Genomic DNA, 12,294 nt, shown 5'->3' with positions numbered 1-12,294 from the left:
CTCATAGAGCTCTCTGAACTTGAAAGAGACATTGTTCTTCTTCTTCTTTTCTTTTGCTTTACCAGTTTCATTTTATTTTTGGAATATTTGTGGTTGGCGCAAGACATTTATTTTTCACCCCTTACTTACAGATATGGAAACATGGCTGGGACACGGTGATGGCTTTATAAGGTCACCTAGATTTTCAGTGGTGGAGACAATATTATACAAGTTGCCTCTGAAACATTCCAATCTCATATTTGAGACTTTGGCTGAACAATGCAACCCTCAAAACAGAAACACGGAAGCCATATGCTGCCTGGGTACTGGATTATTATTATTAGTCTCCTCAACTGGAAAAATATTTGTCGGTATTTAGTCTCTGTATTGAGCATCCATTCTGAGATGTGTGAATATTAAACTTGGCGTGGGGGTGCTATCTGGTGCTGCTGTTGTGTTGATTTTCAAAGGAGAAAATGTGAGCATAGTTGGCTTGCAGAACCATGTGTTCTGGTGTGAACTGAGTAATTTCATTTTGAGAGATCTCATGAGTTCTTTGAACTTTGTATGCTTCAATTAAATACCAGAAAATGGGATGAAAAGACTTACTGAAAACCAGATGCTTGTTCTTCATGCCTCTTGGAACATTAAAAACAAACATCACAACAAAAGACATTTGGGTTTGGCATAATTCACTCATGGATGATTTTGGAGGCATTTCGCTTGTTGCTAGAGTAGAAGCTAATATTTGGAGAATTAACAGATGTCTGGTTTGAGTGTATCTAAATCACTGATCTCTTATTCAATAAATCTACTTTTAATTCATACAGGGAATACTTCCACAGTTTATTGAGAACAGAGAGGAAACCATCTAGTGCCGGCAGATTTACTTCTTAAATATGGGGTAACAGTTGGCTTGTTTTTGCTCAATGGATAGACAGTGGGAGTGGGTTGGATAAGCTCTTCCTTTAATACCGAAAAAACAATTCAGATCACACTTTGGAGAGATGGCTGTACAGGACAATGTTCTGACCTAAATATCTAACAGCAATTGGAGACTTGGTGTCTGATTTTTTTCAGGACTGTGAGTATATTAACACATGACAGTGTAGTATACCCAGAGTTGGGGCACCTGCGTGCCTCAGTGGTTAAGTGTCTGCCTTTGGCTTGGCTCATGATCCCAGGGTCCTGAGATCAAGCCTTGCATCGGGCTCCCTGCTCCATGGGGAGCCTGCTTCTCCCTCTCCCTCTGCCATTCTCCACCCACCCCCATCCTCCCCAGCTTGTGCTCCCTGGATCTATCTGTCACATAAATTAAGTCTTAAAAAAAGAAAAAAGTAATATCCCCAGAGTTTAGAGGGAGCTTCTGTGTCTTGCTCAGGCCGCACCAGTCAGAGGGACCTTGTGATCCTTGCAGGTTGCTCTCTGCCCCACTGAAGCAGCAGAGTCCAGGATACATCTGCACTTCTTCAGCTTCCTGTCTGGAGAACTAAGGTGCTAAGTTAGTCTCAAACCAACACATAGTTTGGGTTGGGGATGAATTTTTCTTTGGAATTGTTTTTAACATTGTAAGCAAATCTTTTTTGGTAGGACAGATGGTTATTGAATTGTGCCATAATTTTGCATAAAATCCCATCCACTAAAATGTGCAGTGTCATTTTGGTTTAAGAATGTTTTGATATTTGACTTGTTCATATCATAAACTTCAAAGTGATACATAGAATTTTACTAAACCTACCAGATTGACATTAGGAGTCAGGATACCCTTGGGCAGTGATATTTGTACATGGCTAAAATTCACAGACTGTTGACTAACCGTCCTTTGTTAACTAGGGCTATACGATGTAATAATTGTTTTGAAGAAAATAGCCATTTTGATATTTAAGAAAATCCATAGAATATAGCATCACATTATGGAGGTGGAATTAACCTTCACGTTTCAAAATACTGTTAATCTGAAAGTGTACATATTACCTCAAGTTTACGTGATCTTTGGTTGCAATTTAAACATCCTATTTGAAATAAAAATAATCAATGTGTCTCTATATCTGATGCTGTTACATTTCTAAGAAGTAGCGAGATGACATTAATCTCTCTTTTTTTTTCATTAATCTCTTTATAGACAGTATCTTTGGATGAATATTTCCACTTTCAGAACTATCGTAGGCCAAGGATAGCATATATTTAGCAAAACCTTGGAATGGTCAGGGAAGGGAACAGTGTTTTTGTTGTTGTCGTAAATTAGGTTTTTCATGTATTAAATATCAACTTGAACCTACTTTCTATTCTCATTTTTCACTGTTGAAATGATGTTGCTTACACTACACTACACTAAGCAGAATAACATCCACGTCTCTGAAAACTGATCACGAGGGCCAAGACCTGCATTCTCGGGGGAAAATATTCTACACCATAGAAACTGTAGAAGATTTCACATTTTTCAGAATTCCAAAACATTCTCTGGCAATATTTTATAAATTTAATTCCTGACAGTTAACTTATTTTCTTATGTTTTTTTTCCATCTCTCTGAAAGATGGAGAATAGAAAACGTCTGTATTTAAGGATTCCGGGTAAAGTTTTGCTAGATAATTAATTCAAGATTTTAAAGGTAATTTTGAAATTTGAGCTTCAGAAAGGAATTGAAAAATGCCACAAACGGGCCACTTCTAAAATATATTTCTTATTGTCCAACTACCATGAAGTAGTAATCCTCCATTATCCCATATCTGGCCTGGGAGAAGGTGCAGAAGCATGGAGACTTAGGAAAAGGCCTATTTTTAACCCCAAAGGGGCAGCTGTCCTGAAGGATGGGTGGTTTTGAACCTCTTATGATGCAGGCCATGGGATCTGGTCCTTCATCAGGTTTGGGACATCAGGATTCAGTTCTGCATGACTCAATGGGTAAAAGCTTAGTCTATCTTCATAGGAACAGAGCTGGAGAGTGGATAATGTGTCTAAGAAGTTCTGAAAGTCATAGAACTAGGCCAAATCAAAAAATTATGAGATCTCTAAAGACTGCTAACTCTGGGAAACGAACTAGGGGTGGTAGAAGGGGAGGAGGGCGGGGGGTGGGAGTGAATGGGTGACGGGCACTGGGTGTTATTCTGTATGTTAGTAAATTGAACACCAATAAAAAAAAAAAAAATTATGAGATCTCTAGTCTTTCTCCTGAGCTTCAGGACAAGGAATGGAATGACTGAGTGTTGCTTTGGATTCTGCCTTTTTTAGTCAATTACCTTGAAGTATTTTTATGAAATAATTCACAAAGAACCTCACACTCCTCATCTGTAAATAGGTATGTTAATAGCAACCCCCTAGAAGAGCTGTGTTGGGAATTAAGAGCTATTTTGTATGCAAAACACAGAAGTGCCTAGCCCATAGGAAGTGCTCAATGGATTTCTTGCTGTATTGTTATTATTTCCATTATTATTATGACTGTTGTAATTATTTCATCATGGAGCAGCATTTTGGTCCTTGTGTTTCTAAGACTCTTCTGACAGCATGGGGGGGGCACATTTAGGAGAGTTTATGGATTTATTATTTTTTTAAAGATTTATTTATTTATTTGAGAGAGAGAAAGAGCCAGAGAGCACATGAGCATGAGTGGAAGAGGGGCTGGGGTTGGGGGAGAGAGAGAGAATCCCAAGCAGACTCCCCACTAAGCACAGAGCCCCACACGGGACTCTATCCCAGGACCTGGAGATCATGACCTGAGCCAAAATCAAGAGTCAGATGGTCAACTGACTGAGCCATCCAAGCGCCATGATTCATTATTTTAATACTTTTATGGAGTGCCTAGTACCATCCAGGCCTTTTTTTTTGAGTACTAGGGCTACAATGGTGGACCAACATGGACCCTGACTTCATGGAGCCTACAGTGTAGCTGGAATAACCAATGAAATCTAATAATCACACACATACATGCAACTGGGATGAAGAGCAGAAAGATGAGAACCAACCATGGGGCGTGAGTTGATGGAGGAAGAGAATCTTGAGTGACACAGGCTGGTTGAGAGCTGAAGGGAGGCCATCCTAGGCAGAGAATGCTTGTGAGGATCTGGAATAGAGGCCGAAGGTGGCAGAAGCATAGAGGGAGAGGCTGTGAGGGGTGTGCAGTGAGCCCAGCCTAGGAAGAGCAGACCTAGAAGGGTCTCCAGATCCTGCTACTGAAAAGCAGCATCCGCATCACCTGGGAGCCAGTAAGGAATGCAGAGTTTCAGGCTCTACCCAAAACCTACTGGCTCAGCTTCTCCCACATGTTTCACATGTACATTGATGTCTAAGAAACATTGTCTTCTATGTCATATTAAGGAAGGTTCTGGAGGGTTTTAAGCAGGACCACAATGTGGAGATTGGAAGGGGACAAGTGAGGATGTGGGGAAATCAGGCAGGAGATTTCTGAAGTCAGTAGAGAACTCGGGGTTTCTGGTGGGATTGCAAGATGACCTCATTCAATGATTGCCTGCATTTTAACTAACCTTAATTTTTACTGCTTGGTCCCTATGAACTCCTGATGAAGACCTTTTGGCTACTACCCTGTATTTAGAAATTTTTAATTGAAAATTGAAAAGATATAATTTACTAAGTTGTACATTTTTTCCTTGGGAGTTTATCCTTGTTGAAGACCTATAAAAGTCACCAAGCATCTGAATAACAGGAGATAATCCACTGTGGTCACACTGAGTTGCTGTTTTCCTGGCCAAAGGCAAGCAAACTTGACAGTTATAATATTTATCATAAAAATACTTTTAATGATTTCTATCTCCCTCCCATCAAAAGTAAGTATATTAAAAATCCCAAACATTTCTTGGGAAATTATTTTTTTTAGTATCTTCACATAATATCCAGACTGGTGTTTGTTTTTTGGTTTTAAGATTTTATTTATTTATTCATGAGAGACACACAGAGAGAGGCAGAAACATATGCAGAGGGAGAAGCAGGTTCCCCATGGGGAACCCAATGTGGGACATGATCCCAGAACCCCAGGACCATGCCCTGAGCCGAAGGCAGATGCTCAACTACTGAGCCACCCAGGTGTCCCTCTTCGGAAATTTTTTTGAGCATTGTGAGTCATTTATTCAATTGAGAAAGCATATATTTATTGTGATCCTATTATGTCCTAGGCACTGGTTAGTTGCCTGGGGTACAAAATAATATTCTGGGCACATGATGTAGCAATTTGTTGAATGAATTGAACATAGAGCTTTACCTCCTGAAATTGTAGTTCAGTAATTTTAGTACATACGTACATGATCATGATACAAAGTAAAAAGTGATAAATATATAGGTCAGTTGAAATTGTTTCAATTGCAAGTGATAGAATATTTAGATTAACAGTGATTTATCAAGAACTTATTCCTTTCTCATGTGAATATAGTCTGGAAAACAAGCAGTTCAGGGCTGATAGATTCACAAATCCATCAGGGATGTAAGTCCCTTCTTTCTTGCTATTTAAACACCTTTGGAATATAATTTTTAGCTCAGAGTCTTAAATAGTCGGTTAAGGGGCACCTAGGTGGCTCAGTCAGTTGAGTGTCTGTCTCTTGACTTTGGCCCAGGTCATGATTTCAGGGTTGTGAGATCAAGTCCCTCCTGGAGCCCTCTGCTCAGTGGAAGGTCTACTGGAAGATTCTCTCTCCACTGCCCTTCCCCTGCTTGGGCACACTCTCTTTCTCTCTCTCAAATAAATAAACCTTTAAAAAAATAAAAGGAAGATTTTAAAAAATGGTTGCTTGAGCTCCAGCCATTACACTCATATTCCTGCCGGCAGGAAAGAGGAAGGACACTATCCCCCTCTTTGAAGACACTTCCTGGAAGTCACATTTACCACTTCTAGATTCATCTCACGAACAAGAACTCAGCCATGTGGCCTCGTATAGATGCAAGAGAGGCTGGGAGATGTTTTTATTTGAAGTTGCCATGAAATATTGGCCCAACCAAATTTTAGGATTCTTTTTCTAACATCAAAGGAAAAGAATGGATGCTAGCAGCCAATTGGTCTCTGCCACTGACCAGAAATTCAGGTGAGGCAGAGGGAGATTACTTGTATCTAGAAGACCAAGGGAGGCTTTCTGAATGGGGTTAAAAATGAATGACTTCCCTAAGGATTCAGGCTTAGACAGGTAGACATTGGAAAATAGTCTAGAGCCCGATTTCCAAACTGTGAACTGAGGCCCTCAAAACACTGCAGTGACACACTGAGGCTCTGCTAGTTATTTTCCATTTTTGAGGGGAATCCAGTGATACTCAACATTTGTTGGTTACCAAATGAAATAATAGCTTGAGGTAGTTTACAATGTCAGCATTAGATAGTACTGTGCTGTATTCCTTTTGATGTTGTCCTATCTTCATAAAACCGGGTTCTTGGTGGTTCTGTGTAAAAAGTTGTACCATGGAAAAATCCATGTGGAACAGGTAATGAATGGTGGCGATTTCTAATCGGATTCCAAGATTTGAGGTATTGTGCACTGCCCAACAGATACACACATTACATTAGTAGGTGTCATTACTTAAGAAAGGAGTGAAAATTTTATTTATTTCAAGTTATGTGTTGTATTTTTTAAAATGTCTACTAAATTTTTAGGATACAAACACTGATAAAGTAGTTAGACTTACTAGGTGGAATTGTTAAGCATTTCTTTTGGTTTAGGCCACCAGAAAAAATTACCTGGACACATAGTGTCCTGAACCAAGAATGTCTTGGAATCTATGATTTAGGTGGCTAATAAAATTACTAAGCCACTTTGTTTCCTGTTCTTAAAGGTTGTATTTTTAAAAAATTTATCTGTAATAAAATTCACTAAAATTTACTTCTTAAACTACAAAATTTTCTAGCTGACTTCAAAGCTCAAAATAGGAATTGTGAGTGGAATTGCACTAATAGTCCTTGTAAAGGCTGATTTTATTCATTTTAGTACATTTTTCCTGAAAGGGAAATATTTTCACTTTTTTACCAAATACATTTTCAATTTCATGATTTAGGAATAGACTTTGTAAGATACATATAATTTACAAAGAAGTAGTAATTTTCATAATGATGCACTGAGCAATTTTTGTTTAGGCAATTTAATTCATTTATTTATTCCACAGGTATTAATCTACTTCTGATTGTGTTCAGATACTACGCTAGATGCTGGGTGTACACTGATGAGAAAAGGGAAGTATTTTCATTTAAAGAGAGAGTCACAACTGAGTTAATATTATTTATGCCATGATGACAAAAGCAGGTCTCTCTCTGTTCTAAAGCAGTTTTTGCCATTCGCAGCTGTGGAAGTCTTCCCAAGACTGGACTATGTGTTAATAAACTCAAATGCTGGAGGAAAGTTAAACAGGATAAAGGCTAATATACCTGAGATCTCAGGTCTGGTCTCTTTGACCTTTGAAATCATAATAAAATGAACTTGAAATTCCATACACTCCTGTGCAAGTCCAAAGCCCTCCCCAGATCTCTACCAGGTCACTGGGTACATGCTTCTCATGATCATCTCTAGTTCCAGACTCGGAACCTCTTGAATTAGTTCACTTTGGGGATCATTTTTCATGTTTCCTTTTCTCATTATCCAGTGATATACAGCCTCTTTATCATTGGGGCTAGAATGTGGAGAACAAATTAAGGAGTACAAGACTGGATAGAGGTAAGCCGTTCCACGTGAGACATGATGGTAGTTTTTACTAGAATGTAGGATCTATGAAGCTAGAGATTTTTACTCTACATAATGATATATCCCAAGTGTCCAAACAATACCTGACACACAATAAGTGCTCAATTACCTTTCCCTGAGATAGGGAACTCTGGAAAAATACCAGATAGGAGGACGAAGATTATTTTTTTGATTGCAGACTTGTTAGGTTTGAGGTGTTTTAATAACATCCACTGAGGAGATGTCAAATGGCCAATTGGATACAAGACTTTGGAGCTCAGGGGAAAGATCTACTCTTGCTGTTTTAAAGATGTAAGTCATGTGTGTGGGGCTGGCAATTGATACTATTTTTGTGGGTGACATGGCCTGGAGAGTGTGAATGTGAGAGAAGACCTTACAGAAAGAGAAAGAATGACCAGACAGGGAGGAGAAAGACAAGCCAAAGGAAGAAACTGCTTGAAGCAGATGGAAGTGGCTGACTGAGAACTTGATTTCTCAGATGATACTGGGATGTCATTACAATGATGGTTGAAAAATGTCTTTTGGATATGGCAACATGGAGGTCATTGGCGACCACATCAAAAACTTTTTTGGTGCAGTGACAAAAGAGGGTACCAAATTATACAAGAGTAAACAGCAGGTGAGGAAATTTGGATATTAAATATTAGCAACTCCTAGGGCATGTTGGATAAGAAAGAAGGAAAGAGAGCTACAGCAGTGGCTGAAGTGTAATATAGGCTTGAGGATAGCCAAAAAAATAAAAATAAATAACTGAAGAGACCTAAACATGGTTAAAAGTTGATGGCAGTGGGGGAGAGAGAGAAAGAGAGAGATTGGATATGTGCTTTAATGGAGAACTAAGATGTAAAATTCCTGAAAAGGGAGAAGGAGATGGAGTCTGTCACAAAAATGGGAGGAGTAGTCTTAAATATGAGGAGCTTTAAATAGCTTCTGTTCTTGAACAGTAAAGAAAGTTTTTATAAATGATCACGTGTGTGGGTTTAGATTCAGGTAGATGGGGCAATTCTCATTTGATAGTTGTTATTCTGTAAAATGGGAATTGGGGCAGGTCCTCTTCTGAGAGTGACGGCATAGTGGGAGAAGATAGCTTGAGGAGAATGGAGAAGGCTTTACGTCAGCAACCCAATAGTCCTGTTGGGTGACTTTCTGCAGCCACACCCAACTGTCCAGGTGTAGACACAGAGAGAGAAGATTGTTGGCTTCATCTGCTGTTGGCTTTTACATCAGAGGGGAAGAAAATCCAGAGGGGTAAGCAGGTTCAGAGTATTAACGAGAGAATTGTTTCATTTATGGTCCAAATATTCTAAGGAAGGTATGTAAGGAAATGAAAAAGGGAGAGAGCTGATAGGTTGGGAGATGGTGGAGGCACCCATGAACCACAGATCCCCAAAGAGTCAGGGCAGGGCTGTGGTGAAAATGGTTGAAACGACAAGCTGGGAGGGGATCATGATGGAGGTAAAAATGTGGAAGGCGAGGGATGAGAAGGTGTCCCAAATGGAACGAAATTGACTCAAGAAAATATCCTAGATAGATTGTATCCGTACAGGTGATATAAACCAACATGCCCCTGTTTTTAAAATAAATGTAGTTCTCAAGATATAAGAAGTGAGGTTTTACCAACAGGATTAGTAAAACACAAGAAGTACATATCAGAAGCATGGCAGGTCAATCAATCAGAGGCCTTCTTCCCTGCCTGCACCATGGAATGCTGTGCCTGGGCTTGGCTTACAGTTTCGAGCCTGTGGAGGGTAGATTCTGGAAGAGGGTGGCATCTGGAGAGAGGGCTGTGGCGTCCACTGAAACGAAGCTTAGGAATTTCCCCAGCAGTTTACCTCACCGGGCATTATTCACTCTTCAGTAGAGTCTAAGAGTTCCATTATAACCAGAGGAAAGCCAAGGGCCTCTGAATAATGCACCACGAACAGCTATAGTCCTAAGTGGCCATGAACGCAAGAGGAAAGTTAGGGAATTGACCAAAGTGCTGACTTTCTTCAAAGTATTTCTTTCTCCTCACCCCTGGATAAGAGCAAACTATTTCCTGGACACTAGAGAACATATTTGCACCAATCATGAATAATAGGGTTCTGAAAATTGAGTACTTGTTGATATATACTGACAGGAGATTTCAGAATGAGCCTCTAGAACTTCCTCCGCTGACTCCTCACTGCTACATCCTAAGTGGGATGTGTTTGGCTACAGGATTCCAGGCAGCGCTGAGGCCATCGTGAATTTGCCACCTAAGAAGATGATCTTTTTTTTTTTTAATTTTTTTATTTTTTATTTATGATAGTCACACAGAGAGAGAGAGGCAGAGACATAGGCAGAGGGAGAAGCAGGCTCCATGCACTGGGAGCCCGATGTGGGATTCAATCTCGGGTCCCCAGGATCGCACCCTGGGCCAAAGGCAGGCGCCAAACCACTGCGCCACCCAGGAAGATGATCTTTAAAATCTCCTGTGACCATCTTAACAAAGAAACCCTTTCCACTGTTGTGGAAGCCAAAGAAAGTTCACACCTCGTTAGCTCTCTGGTTGTATTTTACCACTCTTTTAAGCTATAACATGGCTTTTGGAGGATACTTTTCTCAGAATTATGTCTCTTCAAGTGCTGGTTTCTCTACAATTTTTACCTGATTCTCCAGTAAGAAATTGTATGCTTATCCTTTGAATTCCTACAGCATGAGGTGTAAGTCTTATGGTGCTTATCGTTTGCTGCCTTGACATATAATTATACTATTTATGGACATATCTCTCCTACAAGACTGTGAATTTGAGAGGGACAGTTGGGCTGAAATTATTGTTACATCCCTCACTAGGCATATTATAATAGTAGGTGTTCAATAACTAAGTGTTGAGTAAATGAAGTAAGTACGTGGGTTCTACTACTGTCTCTGTTGGGCTAGCGCCCCACACTTGTCTATCTCCAAGCCTGAAAGGGCACCCCCCACCAACTCTAGTGTTGACATCAATGCACTATTGCAGATCTCATGTTAAGTTGTGTCAGTGTGTTGGTTTGCAAACTTGGGAGCTTCTTTGGGTCAAATCTGAAACTAGCCTCCATGTACAGAGGGCAAGGAGATACTGAAGAAAGAGTCAGACCCCTTCAGACTGGTAGATGGCAGGTTTACTAAGTAAACCAGTGCCATGGTTACTAGGAGGCTTGTCTTGGGCAGACAAGATGAGTGGTTTTTCCAGACCTGCCTGCCAGGATCATGGAAGTTTATATAGAATCCTTATCTGGGTTTAGTCATGTGTAACGTCCAGATGGTCGCCACAGCACGTTGCTCTCTCAAGGCTGCATTCTCGAAGATGGCTCTGGCTGTGGAGACAGAGGTGCATTTCAAGGACGGGGCAGGGGGAGGGGGTGAGGAGCCTCTGATTGTCTGGTTCCAGCTCACGGGTCAACGGGTGGCCACATCGTTTTCATGTCCCCCTGTAACACAGTGCCGAGTCTTCTTGCAGGTCAAACTGAACGATCTCACTTTGGTGGGTGGATTAAACCAGGTGCGGAGGGAATGGGTCAGTAAAGACATTCATCTGGGCCATCAAGCCATTTTCAAGCTATCATCATACGTTCTTTCAAATAATCTGTCTCAGTGGGTATTCTTAAAATTACCGAAGGTATCATACATCATGGTATATGTAGTGGACACTGCTTGCAACATGTGTAAGTGGACGAGAATTGATTCTGATGTGGGAGGAATAAGGCAGAAATGGAGTATCCCATATGCCTTGCGATTCAGAAGAACCTATCAAAGTTGCCTTTTTATCTGTGGGAAACTATTAAGCACTTGTTATAAATGCTGTAAATGATCAAGTACAGGACCGTTCTGTTAGAACAACTGCTTGGTTCTGATGAGGCTCTGACTCAAAGACCATTCCTTTCTCAAGAGTAGATATCCATTTAGGGGAAACACCAACAAAACCTGATAATGCATGGCATGGGGGGATGATGGAGACGTGGAGAGTCTTGGGGTTATTGGAGTAGTAGAGTGTTCGCCAGCACAAATGTGGACATTAGGAGAAGAACTAGTTTGAAGGCAGGGATGGGGAGAGAGACTAGTTTGGTTTTGGTTATGTTGAGAAGAGATGCTGCTAAGTGCTAGGCGTTGGAAATGTATGATCTGACTTGAAAGGAAGTTCGGGACTCAAGAGAAATTTGGGAACTATGATGCAGAGGTCACAGTTCAAGCTCTGAAACAGTCGCAGGAGAAAATGCAAGGAGAGTCAGAAGTCTAAGAAAAAACCATGAGAAATACCTTCATGTGCGACTGGAAGAGCTGCTCATAGTGTGGGACTCAAATCTCTTAATTTCATCTCAGACCCTGTCGAAAAAGTCACTGCCCTGAGCTAGACATTCATAATACAGACATCCTTTCTGGCAAGAGGCTGACCAGAAATTAAAGTATTTAATTTAATTTAAATTAGCAAAATTTGAAGTATCGGAAAATAAGAACTTTATTTGAACCCTCACAATTGCATCTCGTCATCCTCTCACAGATGTATTGGCTCCGTTGACAGCATGGACGGTGGAAGGTGTCCTGAGGCTGTCAGTGTTTAACTGGTCAACAAGACAGGCTCTTTTTCAGTGTTCAACTTGCCACTAAATACATGGTCAATGATAGTCAACCTGGCTGAATTAAAAATGGCTGAAA

The 12,294-nt window shown here is 40.5% G+C and overlaps 1 protein-coding gene across 4 annotated transcripts in view; it reads left to right on the top strand.

Moving 5' to 3' along the window:
- CORIN (corin, serine peptidase) overlaps positions 1–12,294 on the top strand; it is a 229,110-nt gene that overhangs the window by 25,000 nt on the left and 191,816 nt on the right. The window lies entirely within an intron of this gene.

Source organism: Canis lupus, chromosome 13 (assembly GCF_011100685.1).
Source record: "Canis lupus familiaris isolate Mischka breed German Shepherd chromosome 13, alternate assembly UU_Cfam_GSD_1.0, whole genome shotgun sequence".
Taxonomy (NCBI): domain Eukaryota; kingdom Metazoa; phylum Chordata; class Mammalia; order Carnivora; family Canidae; genus Canis; species Canis lupus.
Note: the sequence above shows the minus strand (reverse complement) of the source record. Positions and strands in the feature narration are given on the sequence as shown.